This window comes from Sus scrofa, chromosome 6, assembly GCF_000003025.6.
Source record: "Sus scrofa isolate TJ Tabasco breed Duroc chromosome 6, Sscrofa11.1, whole genome shotgun sequence".
Classification (NCBI taxonomy): Eukaryota; Metazoa; Chordata; class Mammalia; order Artiodactyla; family Suidae; genus Sus; species Sus scrofa.
Genome location: NC_010448.4, coordinates 32900928 through 32918286, shown reverse-complemented (window position 1 = coordinate 32918286; position 17359 = coordinate 32900928).

The window sequence follows — 17359 nt, the reverse complement described above, 5'->3', positions numbered from 1 at the left end:
GGGGGTTCACCCACGGCATATGGAGGTTCCCAGGCTAGGAGTCAAATTGGAACAGTAGCCGCTAACTGGAGCTGCTGCCGCCGGCCTACACCACAGCCCCAGCAACGCAGGATCCAAGCCATGTCTGTGACCTGCACCACAGCTCATGGCAATACCCAATCCTCGACCCACTGAGTGAGGCCAGGGATCGCACCTGCATCCTCATGGATACTAGTCAGATTCGTTTCCACTGAGCCACGACAGGAACTCTGAGAAAAGGATTTTGATGTGAAGAGGTATGGCCCCTATGGCCTGTTTTAATGACCCATATTTTCTTTAATGTAGAAATTCCTAAGAATATCAGAAATAGCAGACTTACCCTAGGCCACCTACATTAATCTGTTGTAATATTTTATTCTGTTGTAAATTAATTAATCTGTTGCAATATAATTAATGCTTAAATTATGTCAAAGCTCTTGCTCATGATACTGGGTACTTTCTATATAGACACCATGATAGGGCTTTCATTTATCAGGGCATCAAATCATTAAGGAAAAGACAGGCAACTCACTAAACAAATGGGCAAAAGACTTGAACAGATGCTTCACAAAAGAATTCCAAACAGACAGCTAACAAATCAAAAGCATGCTTCACAGCATTCATAATCAGAGAAATGCAAATGCAAACCATAGTAAGATATCACTACCACCCGCCAGATTGGCTCAAATTTAAAAGTCTGGCAATAACAAGTATTGATGAAGTTATGGGGCACCCGGAACTCTCCTACGTCGCTGGTAGGCTACGTGTAAACTGGTAACACCGCTTTGGAAACCCAATAAAATTGAAGAAATGTAGATATTACGACCTAGCAATCATATTCTAAAGTGCATGTCCCAGAGACACAACCATATGTGTACATCAATGAGACGGCTCTTAGGTACATCTTGGAATAGTACCAAACAGAAATTTCCCAAATGTCTGTCAGCACTAGGAGGGATCAAGTAAATCCATTTCTCATCAGAAGGCTATATAGCATCAAAAATGAACAAGCTCCAGCTAAACTTGAAGACGTGGTTAACGCTATAGACGTGGTAGTCATTGTCAGAAAAGCACTTACTGGGTGCTTGACCTGGATGGTGGCCACACAGAATCTTATTTGTTCAATGTATACACACATGCCACACACGTTTGACTCCTCGGTAAGTTATACTTCACAGTGGAAAAAAAAAAAAGGCATTTAAAGAAAAATCAGTATCTAATAGGTGTCTCTGAAGTAGAGAGGAACAATGGTTTTCGTGAAGACTTTATCCAAAAGTTTGGAGTGTAATTCAAACAAACCTCAGTAGCCATCTAGGAATGCGTTTTCCACTCGTCTATGTCAACATTGCTTGGAGCTGCTTATATTGTCTACCTAACAACTCTCTGGGATAATGAGCTTCATATAGACACATGTAAAGAAAAATGTAGAGAGGCCAGAAGAAGAGTTCAGAGAGCTAGAGTTCTTTAGGAAGGGAAAAAAAAAAAAAAAAAAAAAAAAGAATTACATCCTTCCTCTGCAAGGGGGCAGGGACTCAGGAATAGAGGATCTTCATCAAACTGTGTGTTTCCTCTGATGAGCTCTTGTTATGATAATTATTATCACTCCAAAGATGCTGATAATTATATTTAGACAGTTTTTAAAGCAATATTGTATAATATTTTCCCCATTTAACACTAGCGTCAGGGCTGATGAATACTCAGTCAGATGAAAGGCAGGGCTGCTGGTCTGTCCACAAAGTGTTCCCATCAACCGTGTAAGTGAGTTTTATAATGTATACATTATAGCAGGGGGAAAAACACACTCTTTTGGAAAGGACTGATTCTTGGCGCATAATCAGTTCCCATTGAATTTAAATGACTTTTGGTCCTACACCGATGCTGATAAAATACTTTCGAATGTACAGAATATTAACCAAATGTTTATATTAAACATCTCCTTTCAGGTGAAAATGCGCTCGGTGAAGCGTAGCTCCCTGGAGCAAGTTAGTGAATATTAATGTTCAGCAGATCATAAGGAGCTACAAGTCCTGCGATGTAAGAGGCCGGGGGAGATAAAAGAGCAAGGTTGGTGGATGGGCCCTGCCAGGGGAAGGTACCATCACACTGGACATAAACTCATTGAGATGGAAATGGAGTTTGAAATACACGCAATTGAGTCTGCCAGGAACTAGGAAGCAGATGCAAGCTGAGGAGGAAGAGCATTCAGCTCTGGCCTGTGTTTCCAAATTCAACCATCCTGCAGACCTAGGCTGGCCTCAGACCTGTCTGAGGTCCCCTCAGAAAGAGATTTACAGGACGTGCCTCACAATTAATACCAGCCAATTGCCAGTGAATCATGGGCCCCGATTTCGGGGAAAGTGAAGGATGCTTATCACAGGAGCACTTGGACTCATATTAAGTGTTACAGTATTTCAAATCTGCCAAAGCACACTGTCCATTTCCAATTATCATTGTTTATCTGCAGGTTTCAGGGAAATCACATGTCTTGCATGGAACACATAAATATACAGCATCCAGTAAATATACACATATTTCAGAAGGAAGACAGCCATTATCAACCTGGCTAGAGATCAAGGTAAACATTCTGCATATCTGTTGGTGGGGAAAAGGTCAGACTGGGGAACCTGAGGTCCAGTGGTAATACCCAGCTCTGATGTTGGTGGGATTTGGGTCAGCTAGCCCCTCTGGACTTCTGTTCCCCTCTGCATAAAATGAGGCTATTAAAATTTCCGTTGTGGTGCATGGAAACGAATCTGACCAGGCATCATGAGGTTGTGGGTTTGATCCCCGGCCTCGCTCAGTGGGTCAAGGATCTGGCGTTGCTGTGGCTGTGGTGTAGGCCAGCAGCAACAGCTATGATCAGACCCCCAGCCTGGGAACCTCCATATGCCACAGGTGAGGCCCTAAAAAGACAAAAAAAAAAAAAAAAAAAAGATTTCCAGTAGTCAATGTGAAGCGCTTTGAGTAGCTTGGAAGAACCATGCTTTTAAGCATAAAGTAATATTTATTAACCTAGTATTAATAATGCTTTTGAGTTTGATGTGTATCCAAGTTCTTTTGTTGTGGTGGTTATAATCTAATTATATTTCTAGTAGCCACTTTTAAAATTACTAAGGCTAAGTCTCTGCAGATTTATTCAAGTTCAGAATGAAAATGGTAGAGGGAAACACTATTATAATAATAGTATTATCATTATTACCATTTTACAAAAATCACAGAATATCAGGCACAAAAACTCTCTCAAGAAGGCTTTATATAATGACCTTGGGGGTTACTCTCTTCTAAATTATTCCAAAATATTAACTTTCTCTAATTTTCAGACGCTATTTCCAGGAAAGCAGAGTATAGAATTTTCTATAAAATTAAATTCAAATCTCTCTTCATCTCCTTGAAGAATCATAAGCTTGCATGCAGATCCCGACTCCATAGGAGCCTTGTCGCCCAGTGGCTCTGCTTGGAAGATGAAGTGGATGCAAGGGCTCAAAGAGGGTGAGTGATTGGCTCAAAATCAACACAGCTAATGGCTGAGCCAAGATTACAATCTCCTTTCAAATGCCTTTCTTATTATGCTAAATCCCTTTGGGGCTTCTTGTCAATCAGATATTTATCAAACACCCACCAAGCCTTGGGCGCTTGGTTGCAAGGCAGACACTGGACAATCATCAATAAATACTTATTGAGTGCTAGTGTGAAAGTGAGAGTAAAAAAACAAATAAGCATGAGATCCTTATTCTGCTCTGTGTAACCCAGTTGAGAGGAAAAGTTAGAAGGATGTTTATGAGTTGTATCACCCTCTAAAATAATACAGTTAACAGGCCAGATAAAATGAATTCCAAACTTATGGGACAGGCTCACTAAGCCATGTTCTCTGTCCTCTAAGACATCATTCTTAAACATTAATGTTCATATGAATCCACCTGGGGATACAGTTAAAATGAGTTTCTGATACAATATATCTGGGACAGACTCTGATATCCTGATTTTCTGGCCAGCTTCCAGGTGAAACCAATGCTGCTGGTTCCAGGATCGCAGTTTAAGGCCACAGGGACACAGGAGCTCACTCGAGTTAGAGCCAGGCACCAGGAAAGGGTGTGATACTTTTCACTATAGATCAAGAACAACGTGCTACAAGGACAGCAGGGAGGCCATGATTCATTCTGCCTGGATAGGGAGACAGTGGAAGAGTGCCTTGGTTTATTTCACGGGGAAAGGTTGTCTGAGATGATCTTTGAAGAGTGAGTAGCATTTTCCAAGTAGAGGAAGGAAGGATGCATGGGTTGAGTGAACAGTGTGGACTAAGCAGCAGAGCAAAGCAGAGTGCACCGTCCATTCAGGGAGCAGTGAGGAAGAAGCAGAGGGTACTAAGGGGTTCAGGCAGGAATGGAAGGAATGGCAGGAGCCAAGTCTAGAAAAGGTATTAGACCAGACTGTGAAAGGCATTCCATTTGAAAAGTCTAAACAGTTGCCAGTGGGATTCTACAAATGATAAACTGGTGGGAGAGAAATCCTAGCAGGGAGGAGGAGACTTTCATGCTGCCCTTTCAACAGACCATGTGGCCAACGTGAGCCCTGTCTGCTCCTGGATTCAGCTCTGCTTTCCAATTTTAATGGATGTCAGAGAGGTTTTCAAAATCTCATGATTGATAACGCATAATCAATCCCTTTCACTGGTTGGGAATTCAGCCATTTTTTAAAAAGCACTTAGCATTTCAAGGGTTCTTTTATAGGTGTCTCCACAAATCTATGAAGCTACAAACTTTATTTAGCAGTTACAGACAGACGACTACTGCTCACAGGGTTGAATTCTTCCATTCTGCTTCAGATTTCAGTCCAGCTGTTCTGGGATCTTTTATTTTAGAAACTGGAAAACCAGAGCTATTAATAGTCAGGCAGCTAATTTAAATCCGATAATGTGCTGACACTTGGCTGCGTACTTCAGCACAGATGCCCATGTGTACGATGTGTATTTATTTCTGTACAAATGTGTACATGCATATGTATAAATAACAGCAAATACTATGAAGTCAACACTTAATATTTCACAGGGCCACCTGGGAGTTGTTTTCTGCCTCATAAAGAGGACACTCTTTGACATGCAAAAATCATTTAAAAAGTGATTTAAATCGGCAGGCTCAGGGGTCAGAGCTGCTAGACCATTGGAGGATTATAGCTATACATAACCCTTTTCTGAGTGTAAAAGAGATCCATTAAAAAAAAAAAAAAGAATTCCAGCTATACTTCCTTATACTTTCCCTCATACAATTAAACCACAGTCAACCTACTTGCTATTGACCATACATCTCGTATAATTTTCTTTTTCTTGTTCATGTTATCCCTCTGTGTACTGGATAAGGGTTTGGGCTTTGGAATTATCCTTGGGTTCAAGTTCTAGCTCTGTTATTTCTACTGTGTGATTTGGAGACAATTATTTACTAAACCCTCAGGTGTACCACGATGACAGTCACTTCCATCCAAGACTATCTTGAGGATCAAATAAGATGACGCGAGTGAGCACTTAGCATGATGTGAAAACCTAAGGCCTGGCAAGAAAAATTAGATCAGTGGTTGAGTCTGTTATGTTGATCCAATCACAAAATTCCATGCTATTTTTATAATTGATATATGTACACATATTTGCCCTAGACACTTGGGTGTGAAGTAGACTTTACTGAAGACTTGAAGAACACGGTTGCAAAGAGGTAGGGCTAATACTACAGCAATGTCAAGGGCTGCAAACAAAGCCGGTCTGTTCTTAGACATTCTTGCAGCTTCTCTGCCCCAGAGTTTTATACTTTTCCCTGATCTCCTATAGATGCCCAGCCTTTTACAAGCACCATGTCTGTTCATCCCTATCTCTCTTCTTCCCTCTCGGGAACAGAAACAGATTTATCTTGCTCTGTCTCAGGTAGAGAAATTCAGCCATTATCTTCTGTTGCTTAAGTCCCAGCCAACTCCTGTGCTCTGAAGTCTCATCTCGAATTCTAGCACTTATCAATACTATTTTTCTACACCCAGAAGTTTCCTCCTCCAAAAATAATTTTGGACAGTGAAGAAGATCATTTTCATCCCTGGTAGAGAATGCCCACACACGAGCATGGAGGGCAAGAGGAGTGACATAAACAAAAGCAAAAGGTCAGACTGATGGCTCCTTAAAAACAAATCACCATGAGGGAATGCTACCTGAGACAGCCACTTCCTAAATCATCCACTCTACTTGCTACCAGCAGCACCATCACACTGGAAGCACCAACTGGAGGGTAAACTATGGGAATTATGGAGTTGAAAACCACGGAGCCACTGAGATTGTGACAGTAAAATAAAAACCAAAATGAATTACTTTTATATTGTGATAAGAAGACTTCTGCAAATGACTGCAAGACCAGAAGAAGATATGTGTTTGACAAGACCGATTTGCCTAGAACAGGTGGGAAGGAGGATATCGTTTGGTTATAGTCAAGAAACCTGTAGATTGGGTACAGCTGTGGGAAGAGTGTGCCAGACAGGACGAATGTTAATGTTATGTTAACTGAGGGATTCTTTGCTGCCTTCCTGACACTGAGGATGCAGTGGCCATGCCTTGTAGAAGCATCCACCTCTACTGACAACTGGCGAGATACCTGTGTCTGTTCCAACACTGGCCATTCCAATTGGCCTATGCCCATTTAATGTAATGTATCAACTTTTAAACTAAATACGTAATATTGAACTCATACTGTGTTACTGACACTGCATAAAATGTAGAATGTAGTCAGGAAATGAGGGAAACGTAAAGCCTGGCGAGTTTTGAAATCTTTGATTCCCAAGCACATTTCACATCAATTCATCAGAAGCTGGGAGTGGTACTTAGACATGAGTAGATTTTTTGGTTTTGTTTTTTTAACATTGCCCAGCATTAAGGAAAAAAAAAATACCAAACTTGGAAATCAGCAAAAAAATAACTACAAAGCCTTTCAATGCCATGCTGGATGGAGTATTGTCTAAAAGGTCCACCAAAGAAAGGCTCTCTAATTATTTAGGGTTAATACCTTCATTTAACTTACTGTTGGCTAGGATATTTCACAACTCCATAATAGCAGGTCTTGCCTTGTAGGGTGGTTCTCAAACCTTGGCATATAACAGAACTATCTAGAAAGCTAACAAAGAATAACAGAGCCCAGGCTCGTTAAAGTAGAATAGCGTATGGGTGTAATTTTACTAAGTTACTAGGTGATTGTGACACATGCCCAAGTTTGACAATCATTGTGGTATAAATCTCAGAGCAATGCTATAGATTCTGGTCCAATAACAATGCAGATACACTTTTTCCAGTAGAGATGCTAATACTTTCTGTCCAACTCCAAGACTGCAGTTTTTTGCCCCATAGAACATTAACCTGTTTTTGTTTGTTTGTTGTTGGGTTTTTTTTACGGCCTCCCTTACAGCATATGGAAGTTCCTGGTCTGGGGGTTCAGTCAAGCTACAGCTGCTGGCCTATGCCACAGACACAGCAATGCTGAAACCGAGCCGCATCTCTGACCCAAGATGCAGCTTTCAGCAATACCGGATCCTTAACCCACTGAGTGAGGCCAGGGATCGAACCTGCATCCTCACAAACACTACGTTGGTTTGTAACCTGCTGAGCCACAATGGGAACTCCCAGTTTTGTATCTTATTCCAATATTTCTTCAGGACATATCTATTTGGTCTTTCTAATTATCTTTGAACTTATCCTTCTGGTTCTTCATCAATGAACCAAATAAATCTTTGGCAAGTACTCACTGTATATTTGTATGAGTCAAGTTTTCAACTTTTGAAAATTATATTTTGACACCAGGTGATAACACTGTGCATCCAAGACTGGGATTCACTGCTATAGACAGGGGCCAAAGTCCTAGGAGGCATCCAAAGAGAAGCCACTGTTTTCTCCACACTAAGCATAATAACTTTATTCCTGTCTTTTTATGAGTCATACCTCGTAATAATAAAAATTAGTATTTATTATTTACTATTGCCAAGCACTATTCCAAGAGTTCACATGCATTATTAATTATTTATCATTACATAACCCTAAAAGATAAGTACTCTTCATCCCAGTTTCACAAACAAGAGAACTGAGGCAAAACGGCTTAAGGAACTTGCCCATAGCCACACAGTTGATAGATGACGAAGCACAGATTTAAACCTAGGGACTGTGAACAGCATACGCAGTACTGCCTAGGCCCTTCATAGCTAAGTCATGCCGCTTTTCCAAAAGGAATAAGAACCTTCCATCCTGAAGGTCATTTATCCAGATTCATGGAAGCCCTCACCTAGATACCAGGAATCATTGAAAGAATCAAGGCAAGCCAAAAATGTATGCCCTTTAATAGCTGCTTTCTTTGGCAAGGCTATAACATATCCCTTCATTGTTTCCCCAACCCCCATATTAAGAATCATCTTCATAAGGGCAGGTGTCCAATATCTCAACATGAGTGTCTTTTAAACAAATGCAATTGTAAACTGAATAGAAATCTTGATTGTTATCCAAGAGGAGACACTTAACATTACATGGAAATCTGAAACCCTTGCCATGTAATTTTGTGGGTTCCCAAAGTGCATTGATTAAAAAAAAAAAGGGAGAAATATTTTAAATTCCCTCCTAATTTAAACTTATACCCAAATCGACATTTGGGCAGGTCCATCAAAAAGCACTTGGTGAGAAATCATCTGTGCACTAAGTGCTTTTTATACCATGAGCAAAGGTCTGAATTGTAAGTAATATTGGCAAGAACAAGCTATAAGTTAAGATGCAAATCCAAATCGAGTGTGCGGTGTTCTGGCTTCAAGCCTGGTAATTGAATTTCCAGTTTATTATCCTTAATGTTTTTTAATGTGAGTTTGCAATTCAAGTCAAAATGGAAAGCTGCTCCTCCAAATCTTTCCCCTGAAGCACTTCCAGGAACAATTTCTTTTCAGAATCAAGAAATGGTTTTGGGTCAGGAGTGCACTTTAACTTTTTAAAACTCTAGAAAAGTCTATTCCAGGGATCCACCAAACCATGGATCCACCGAAGGACACTAAGCCGGAGACCAGGGATTTTAAATGCTGAATCTGAAACTGGAACTCCTTATGGAAATGGGAAAGCTAAATACTGTGAGCTCGTTAGGAAGCCATGTCTCAGCTGGGAATTTCAAGGGCATACATGGTAGATGCGGACTGTTTCAAATGAAGACTGCTACCTCAGCATACTTGGTTTATCTACTCCCAACAGTCTGAGCCTATTGGTTATAACAGCTAGATCTTATCAGAAGCCCATTCTTGAATTTCTCCTAAAACTAGCCCTGCATCAAAGCTGAGGACTAAATTGCCTTGCACTAGTCTTCTTAATGAAGAAAGATATTTAAAGGTGCTATATCTTACTGTGATAAACTATTAACAAAAACAACTGTAAACCTAACATAATGAGGGTTTACCATTTTGCAAATCATATTCAGCTTTACACATTATTTATTATAAAATGTAGCTCATAACAGGCTTGAAAAGGAGGCTAAGACGTTCCCATTGTGGTGCAGCAGAAACAAATCTGACTAGGATCCATGAGGATGTGGGTTCGATCCCTGGCCTCATTAGTGGATCGGGGATTGGCTTTGCTGTGAGCTGTGGTATAGATCACAGACATGGCTTGGATCCCGAGTTGCTGTGGCTGTGGTGTAGGCCGGCAGCTGTGGCTCCGATTTGACTTGGGAGCCTCCATATGCCACAGGTATGGCCCTAAAAAAAAAAAAAAAAAAAAAAAAAAAAAAAAAAGGCTATTGTCTCCCAATTTCATGTAGTAAAACTGAGATTTGGAGAGTTCAAGCAATTTTCCCAAAGTGATATAACTAGAAAGGGGGCTGAGCTAGGATTTACACACAAATAAAGCTGCTTTGAAGACTTCCTTCTTTATTACTAGGCTAAGGGACTTTATGCTTTTGTTCTTCTTTAAAAATGATTTAAATATTCCTGTGTGTGAATATGTGTGTGTGTGTGTAAAAGAGTATGAAGAATAAAGCAAAAATGTATCATAAGTCCATTGCCTACACATGCACAGGGCATGAAAATACAAGTGTAGAAAGAGCATAAGATGAAAATTAAAAGATTTCCCTAATGGTAACTACTTGTACATTTTCTTATGTAGCCTACCAGTAAAAAAGTATTCTATATGGACTTATTTCCTCCTCTTTTTTTTTTTAATTTTGTTTCTTCCTTTATATTGTTTTTCATTCATGAGACAATCCTACATACACTGGCATAGCCTCGCTTATTTTCACATATTATATCTTGGAGCTCTTTCAATATGTGTGTGTGTGTAAAATACATTAAACAATCTTTAGTATTCCATTAACTTATTTAGCTCCCAACATGTTAATTTAGATTATTTAATTTTTTCTAACTGAAAACTTTAGTACAATGAATATTCTTAAGCACATATTTTGACATAGTTCTGAATATATCCATAGGGTAAATATATAGTAGTCAGAATTTTTTTTTTTTTGCTTTTTAGGGCCACACCCTCAACACATGGAAGTTCCCAGCTAGGGGTCGAATCAGAGCTGCAGATGCCGGCCTACACCACAGCCACAGCAACACGGGATCCGAGCCACATCTGCAACCAACATCACAGCTCATGGCAACGCCAGATCCCTGACCCACTGAGTGAGGCCAGAGATTAAACTGGTGTCCTCATGGATACTAGTCGGATTCATTTCTACTATGCCACAATGGGAACTCCCAGCAGTCAGAAATTTTAATCATGGATCCTATGCATTGCTTAAAATTCCTGTAGATACTGCCAAACTTCCCTGTAAAGAAACTGCATCAATTCACCCTCCCACTAACAGACTATGAATAATGCTTTTCACTGTGTCTAGTTACCCTCATATTTATGTCACTGGATGCTCCCACCAATGTTATGAAGCAGGTAGAATATGGATGTCAGAGTTCCCGTCGTGTCGCACTGGTTAACGAATCCGACTAGGAATCATGAGGTTGTGGGTTTGGTCCCTGGCCTTGCTCAGTGGGTTAAGGGTCCGGCGTTGCCATGAGCTGTGGTGTAGGTCGCAGACGTGGCTCGGATACCGCATTGCTGTAGCTCTGGTCTGGCATAGGCTGGTGGCTACATCTCCGATTGGACCCCTAGCCTGGGAACCTCCATATGCCACGGGAGTGGCTCAAGAAAAGGCAAAAAGACAAAAAAAAAAAAAAAAAAAGAACATGGATGTCTATTTTTCGAGCGAGTCAAGCCCAGATGTTCTGATTCTACGTACAGAATGCTTTCCTTGGACAAATGAAAGATGCAAAGATAAATAAAAAGGTTTCTGTTTCTACCTCTGACAGTTGAAAAGCCCAAACGCAACCAGCGATTTGTGGTTCAGGGCTCTGGGATAAGGGCTTTAACCAAGTTTGGAACCTACTAAAATACCACTTACTTAGAGTTTGGGATTGAGCCATAACCTTCTATTGTTCAAAGGCATTTTCCTTTGTAATAATTCCACGGAAAGAAAAACGACTTGAAAGTTCTATTTATTAAAAGCCCCCAAAGGCATCTGAACATCAATTTACATTTTTCTTTTTTATAGAAAAAAATAACATAGTTAAGTGTAAATGAATGTCAAACATGTGGTTTACATTTCCTTTAAGATGCACTTGGGCTTTAAAAACTAATGGAAATACCTTAGGAGAAACACACTCCAGAATATAGTGAATCAAAATATGCAGAACATGTGGAGCAGGTTGGTTCTTGTAGAGGAGAGCTCCTGACCTTTCACGGGAGATTCCAAAGAGGAAGTCAGCCCTCTGAACCCAGGGTCCACTTCTGTTTGGGTTCATGACTTAGAAGGATGTGAGGTACTTCAAAGTTGAGAAGGCCTTTACCATTACTCCCCATCCATTTAATAAACACTCCTTCTGTTCTTGGAACCAGAGAAATGAAGACAAACTGGAGACGGCCTTGTCCTCCAGGAGTTGAAGTCCTAGTAAGGAAACTAGATGTGGGCATAGCTGAGAGTAGTGGAATGTGATCAGTGGAGGATAACGTGGCATCAGGGCAGTGCAAAGAGGGATATTCATCCTCCACAGGCTGAAGGAAGAGTGAGGGAAGGCATCCTAATGAAGAAGCCATCTACTCAGAGACCAGGAGGATAAATAAGAGTAGCTGGCCAAGGAGTTTGTGGACGTCACAGCACTGAGAGTAGCATGTCTAAGGGCAGAGGCATGGGACGCTTGTCTTTACAGGGAATGCTGCTAATTCCATTTGATTGTGGAGGGACAAGTTAGCAAGAAGACTAGAGTAGCAAGCAGGTGTCAGGCCATGCTAAGGTGAACTTTAAAGGAGAAGAGTTCTGAGTTTTAGAAAGATTATTATGTCCCACATATGGAACACAGATTGGAGAAGAGTAGTCCTAGGGACCAGGCAGTCAGTTAGGATTTGTTGCTGAAATTCCATAAGACATTATGAAGACCAAGACTAAGGGGCTAACAGAGAGGATAGAGAGAAGAGAATGAATTCAAAAGGTTTAGGTTGGGATGCCTAGAAGTGGTCAAGGGTAAAGGAGGAGTCCATGGTAACCCCTGTATGTTTTATTTGAGTTTGGACGTTCAACTTCAGGAATGGATGTTTAGTTGGCAGTTGGATAAGAGGCAATACAGCCTATTGAAAAAGGCACTCACATTAATTCATTTGCTTTTCCTCTAAACATAAACAGAAGGCAATAGAAATGGGATATATTAACGACTGTCCACATAAAACGTTAAGGGAATCTGATAACCCTTTAATGTTAAGTGTTAATGACTCCCAGCAGACTTCACAATGCAAAAGAAAGAATTTCTCACAAAAATTACCGTTTATGATGTCACACTCTGGAAAAGATGTGAGGAAACGGCAAGTCATATTCACTGTTGCTGGAAATGCATATTGATACAATCCAGAAATTTGACTTCTCTGTATAAAACTTAGAGGAACACGAGTATTCACACACATTTATAGGGATGTTAACTGAATTCAAACATAAATGGGTAAATAAATTGTGGTATATTCATATAATAGAACACTATTCTGGTACTCATTTTTTTCTTTTAATTTTTTATTATAGTTGATTATAATGTTCTGTCAATTTCTTGGACGTCCCATGTGGCTCACAGCATAACTACTCAGTGTTGCTTCCATTCTGCTTTTTTTTAAATTAATAAAATGTGATTAAATGTATTTTTAAAATTGGTAACTCTCAAAAAGATAATTTTAAGTGAAAAAAAATCAAATTGCTGAATTATATTAAAACAATCCATGGTATTACTTATGGATATTTACACTAGTAATAAACATAGTATGGTAGGCATATAAAAGAATGCCTAGGGACCCCTACTTCAGGAAGGAGGGAGGATTCAAGGAGAGATATGAAAGGGCTTCAAAACTGGTTTGTTAAACCATATATTTATTTTTTCAACCACTGCACCATTGACATTTTGGAACAAATAATTCTTTGTCATGGAGAAATTTCTTGTGCACAGTAGGATGTTCAGCATCCGCCCTGGCCTCTACCTACTAGATGCCAGTACCACTGCCCCCCACCATGACAATCGAAAATGTCTCTAGTGTACGTGTGACTGAGTCACCTTGCTGTACAGTAGAAAACCAACAGGACACTGTAAACCAGCTCTAATGGAAAAAAATAAAAACCATTCAATTAAAAAAAAAAGTCTCTAGATATTACCAAACTGTCCCCTGGAGGCAAATGATCCCTGTTTGAGCACTACAACTTTATTAGATTGCTATTCCTCATGTTATTCTTTATACTTTTCTTTTGAAAAATATTTTATAATAAAAGGGGTGGGGGAAGAAGAGCACGCCTTCAGCTAGTATTTTAATCAACTATATCACGTGCTGGTGTTCAGCCATCAGATGCACAAACCAGATAGAACCCAGTCCCCAGGAATTCCATATCTAGTCAGGTAAGGTCGTGTGGAGGGGAAGAGGCCTTGAAATGGGGCCAGTCAAGATCTAAGGATGGACCTAGGCAAGATCTAAGGACAGCTCCTGACTCTGCCACAAATTAGCTATGAGAATCTCAGCTTCTTTGTGTTTAAAAGAAGTATTTTTCTTCAAGTCAGATTTTAATCCCCTGGAGCTCTGAAAATAGTAAGCATGCAATAGCCATAATTATACTGCTTTCTGTTGTTTTCATTATTATTTGTATGCACACAATGAATCATATAAGAGAGTGCTGAGGACATTCTCTCCACCCCCTCCTCAGCAGGTCTGCCTGTTTGTTGGTGGCCACAAGGAAGAGGAGAGCAGCTTGTTCACAGCGACTGCCTGTCAGATCCTACAATCTCAGCCAGCTCACAAGCACCCTCACTCTGCAGTTACATAAGTACCTCTCACTTATGTGGTGCAAAGGGGGAGAGGGGGTGGACCAAGCAACCTGAAACTGCTCACAACATGGCTCATGACACAGAAGTGGGTACCGGAGATGTTTGTATACACGCATCTACATTTTCATACTCTTCATAAAATCAAAATCCCTCCTTTGTTTCTTCTCCCTTTTACGACCACCTAGATTTTCTTCAACTCACATGTAGGCTCTACTGGACAGTATCTGACCACAGCACCTGCCTGCCTGCTCAAATAAAAAACGGACAACATGTTCTCACATTATGGAAAACGTTCTGGAGTCTTGAGCAAACTTGTTTGGCACTTGAGCAGCCTTCCTTGGTAGGAGTCTTAATACTAGTTGATTGTCCTTCAAATATGCATAAGTTGTACTATATTTTTATAATAATATATTTGCAAGAACCAGAAATTTAGGTTCACCTGTGTCTTGTTTACTGTTCTTCACAAGCCATGGCTGAATTCAATACTGAAAATACTGACATGTATTACGGTCAGCTATATGCTACAACATTATATATGCCAAATAGCTGCAAAGTTGCAATAAGGGTTGAGAAAGAAGAGAATTCTTCCCTCTGGAGCAACCAAAAAGCCTAGAATAAAAAGGAAGCCTCTGAGCTGAACCACAAGAAAAGGTTGTGATTTGGTTAAGAAAGAATGCAAGGCAGGCGGTCCCTGTTTCTCCAAGAACAAATAAGAATTAAGGCAAAGCAATAGGAGTCAATCATTATAGAGAAGAACTATGATTCTGGTTTGATCTAGAACATCATAATCAGAGCACCAAGAGAATGACTTAATTAGCTTAACGATTCATTCAATGATTAAGTGTGTCGTGTAGCTCTTAAAATGAATTCAGCACCCTGTTAGCTACTATGATCCATATAACTGGCTCTTTCTATAACTCCAAGGAACAAGTCAAAAATTATGGAGTTGCCAGGATCAACTAGTGGGAGGAGAGGGGAAATATTTATATTCTAGAAATGGAGTAACGATCCTATACTGTCCTCAGTATTACAATTCTGTAATGTCAACAGTATAACTCAAATCTGTCACCTCAAATTTGGCTCTGTCCACTACCTTACACATCATCATTGCTTTGTATCCTCCTAGAAAGAACATGACCCAAGATGTACCTTCACCCAACCTCCCCTTCCATCATGATCCATGCATCCCAAGGCCTATCTCTGTCCTAATGGATGAATCCAATTCACAGAAATTGTTTTCAGAGTTCTTTTCATTTCCTAAAATACCCAGTATCACGATGGGCTGAGGAGAAGCTGTAAGAACAATCTGCATGGCTGCTAAATAATCATATTCACTGGGCTTTATCAGGGCTGCACATGCCTTTAATCTGTTTTAAAAAACATCAAAAATCATTTAATACACTTCTAAAAATAAATAAAGGGAACACATTAATGACTATTCACATAACTTGTTAAAAGTTTAACCCAGTTTATTATTTAGTGTACTGTAAATCAAATTAATTACAGATATTGGTTTTACAACGTGTGCATAATTAGTTTCTAATCTTTACTGCTTCAACACAGGTGAGGTGCAAAAAAAAAGACGACTTCTAAGTGCTATCTGAGTATGTTGTAGATTGCTTAGAAGTAAACTATTGTAATTCATATGCATTTTATTCACTTGTACCTCTCTGACAGATCTCTTGTGATGCTTCATAAATTATCCAATACCAACAGAGATTGAAATGGTTTAGCCAGCACTTACAAGAAAATTAGTATCTACTTAGAGATGACATGACTTTAAAGAAACATAACTTTCCAAGTAACAGTACTACAGCACACGGCTTTCAAAGATTCAATAAATCCAAATGTACAAAATCAGTATTCTACGTATTTGACTGGAATTCTGTAATCATGAATCTAACTTAGTACACTGTCAGACAATAAGGCATCCCAAGTCTAATGTGCCGGTGCAGCGTACCTTTGAGATTGAAACGAACCTCATCATTCTACAGACGAGAATACAGGGGACTATTAGGGAAGTTGTGTCTTATCTAGGTCCCACCGGTAGTAAGGTTTGTCAATTCTACTCCAGTAGTTGATCCTCCACGCCTCCTGGACACTCCAGGTGCCCCTACAGGGCTTCCTAGTATGCTACTATGGGACCAAAAAAAAAAAAGGAGGTAGCATCTTCCAAGATGTGATTGATAGGTAAGGAACAGGATCATCGTTATAAGCCAGTGCTTGGAATTTCATCACTACTAATTAATCTCTGGGGTATCTTACAAGATTTTAAATACTATTTTTTCTAAGATTTCCTGTTGAAAGAATAGTCCTTGTAGAAGTAAAATCTTAAATCATCAATTAGCACCTTGTAGAAATAGTAGCAAAATAAGGAGAGAATTGCCATAAGGCCAGTGAACAGAGAGTTAGGATGTTTAAATGCACAGAAAGGGAAAATGATTTGAGGAATACATAAGAAAAAATATTCCTACAGTCAGAGTGAAGTTAAATGGAGGTAGTGATGAAAGCAGTAGGTTTTCCATTATTGGATGTATCCAATTAGCAAATGACATTACTTGTCAAGGACGCTTTAGAGATCATTTTAAGAATCAGTTAAAGGTTACCTATAGTAGCTTTAAGTTCCTCTCTAACTCTGAGATCCTATGAGTCTTTGAAAGAAAACTGAAGAAATTAGATGTTAGAGAGGTGAGAGGGCCTTAAGATGAGAAGTGGTGTAACACCAAAGACAAGGTCTACTTATCTGTATTTTTTAAAGTAAAATTTCCTTAAGAACAACTGAATAGAAAAATAGAAGACCTGCTTGAAACTGAGGAGTCCCTTACCATAGCCTATCAAGTGCCATCCAGAAGTGAAGGCCATTGTATTTCAAGATTCCTAAGATGTCAGAGAGACCTCTAAGCCTTGAATACATTACAGAGGTCTTAGATCATAAGACTGCTTTCAATTTCTATCATCTCTGTAAGGAGAAGTT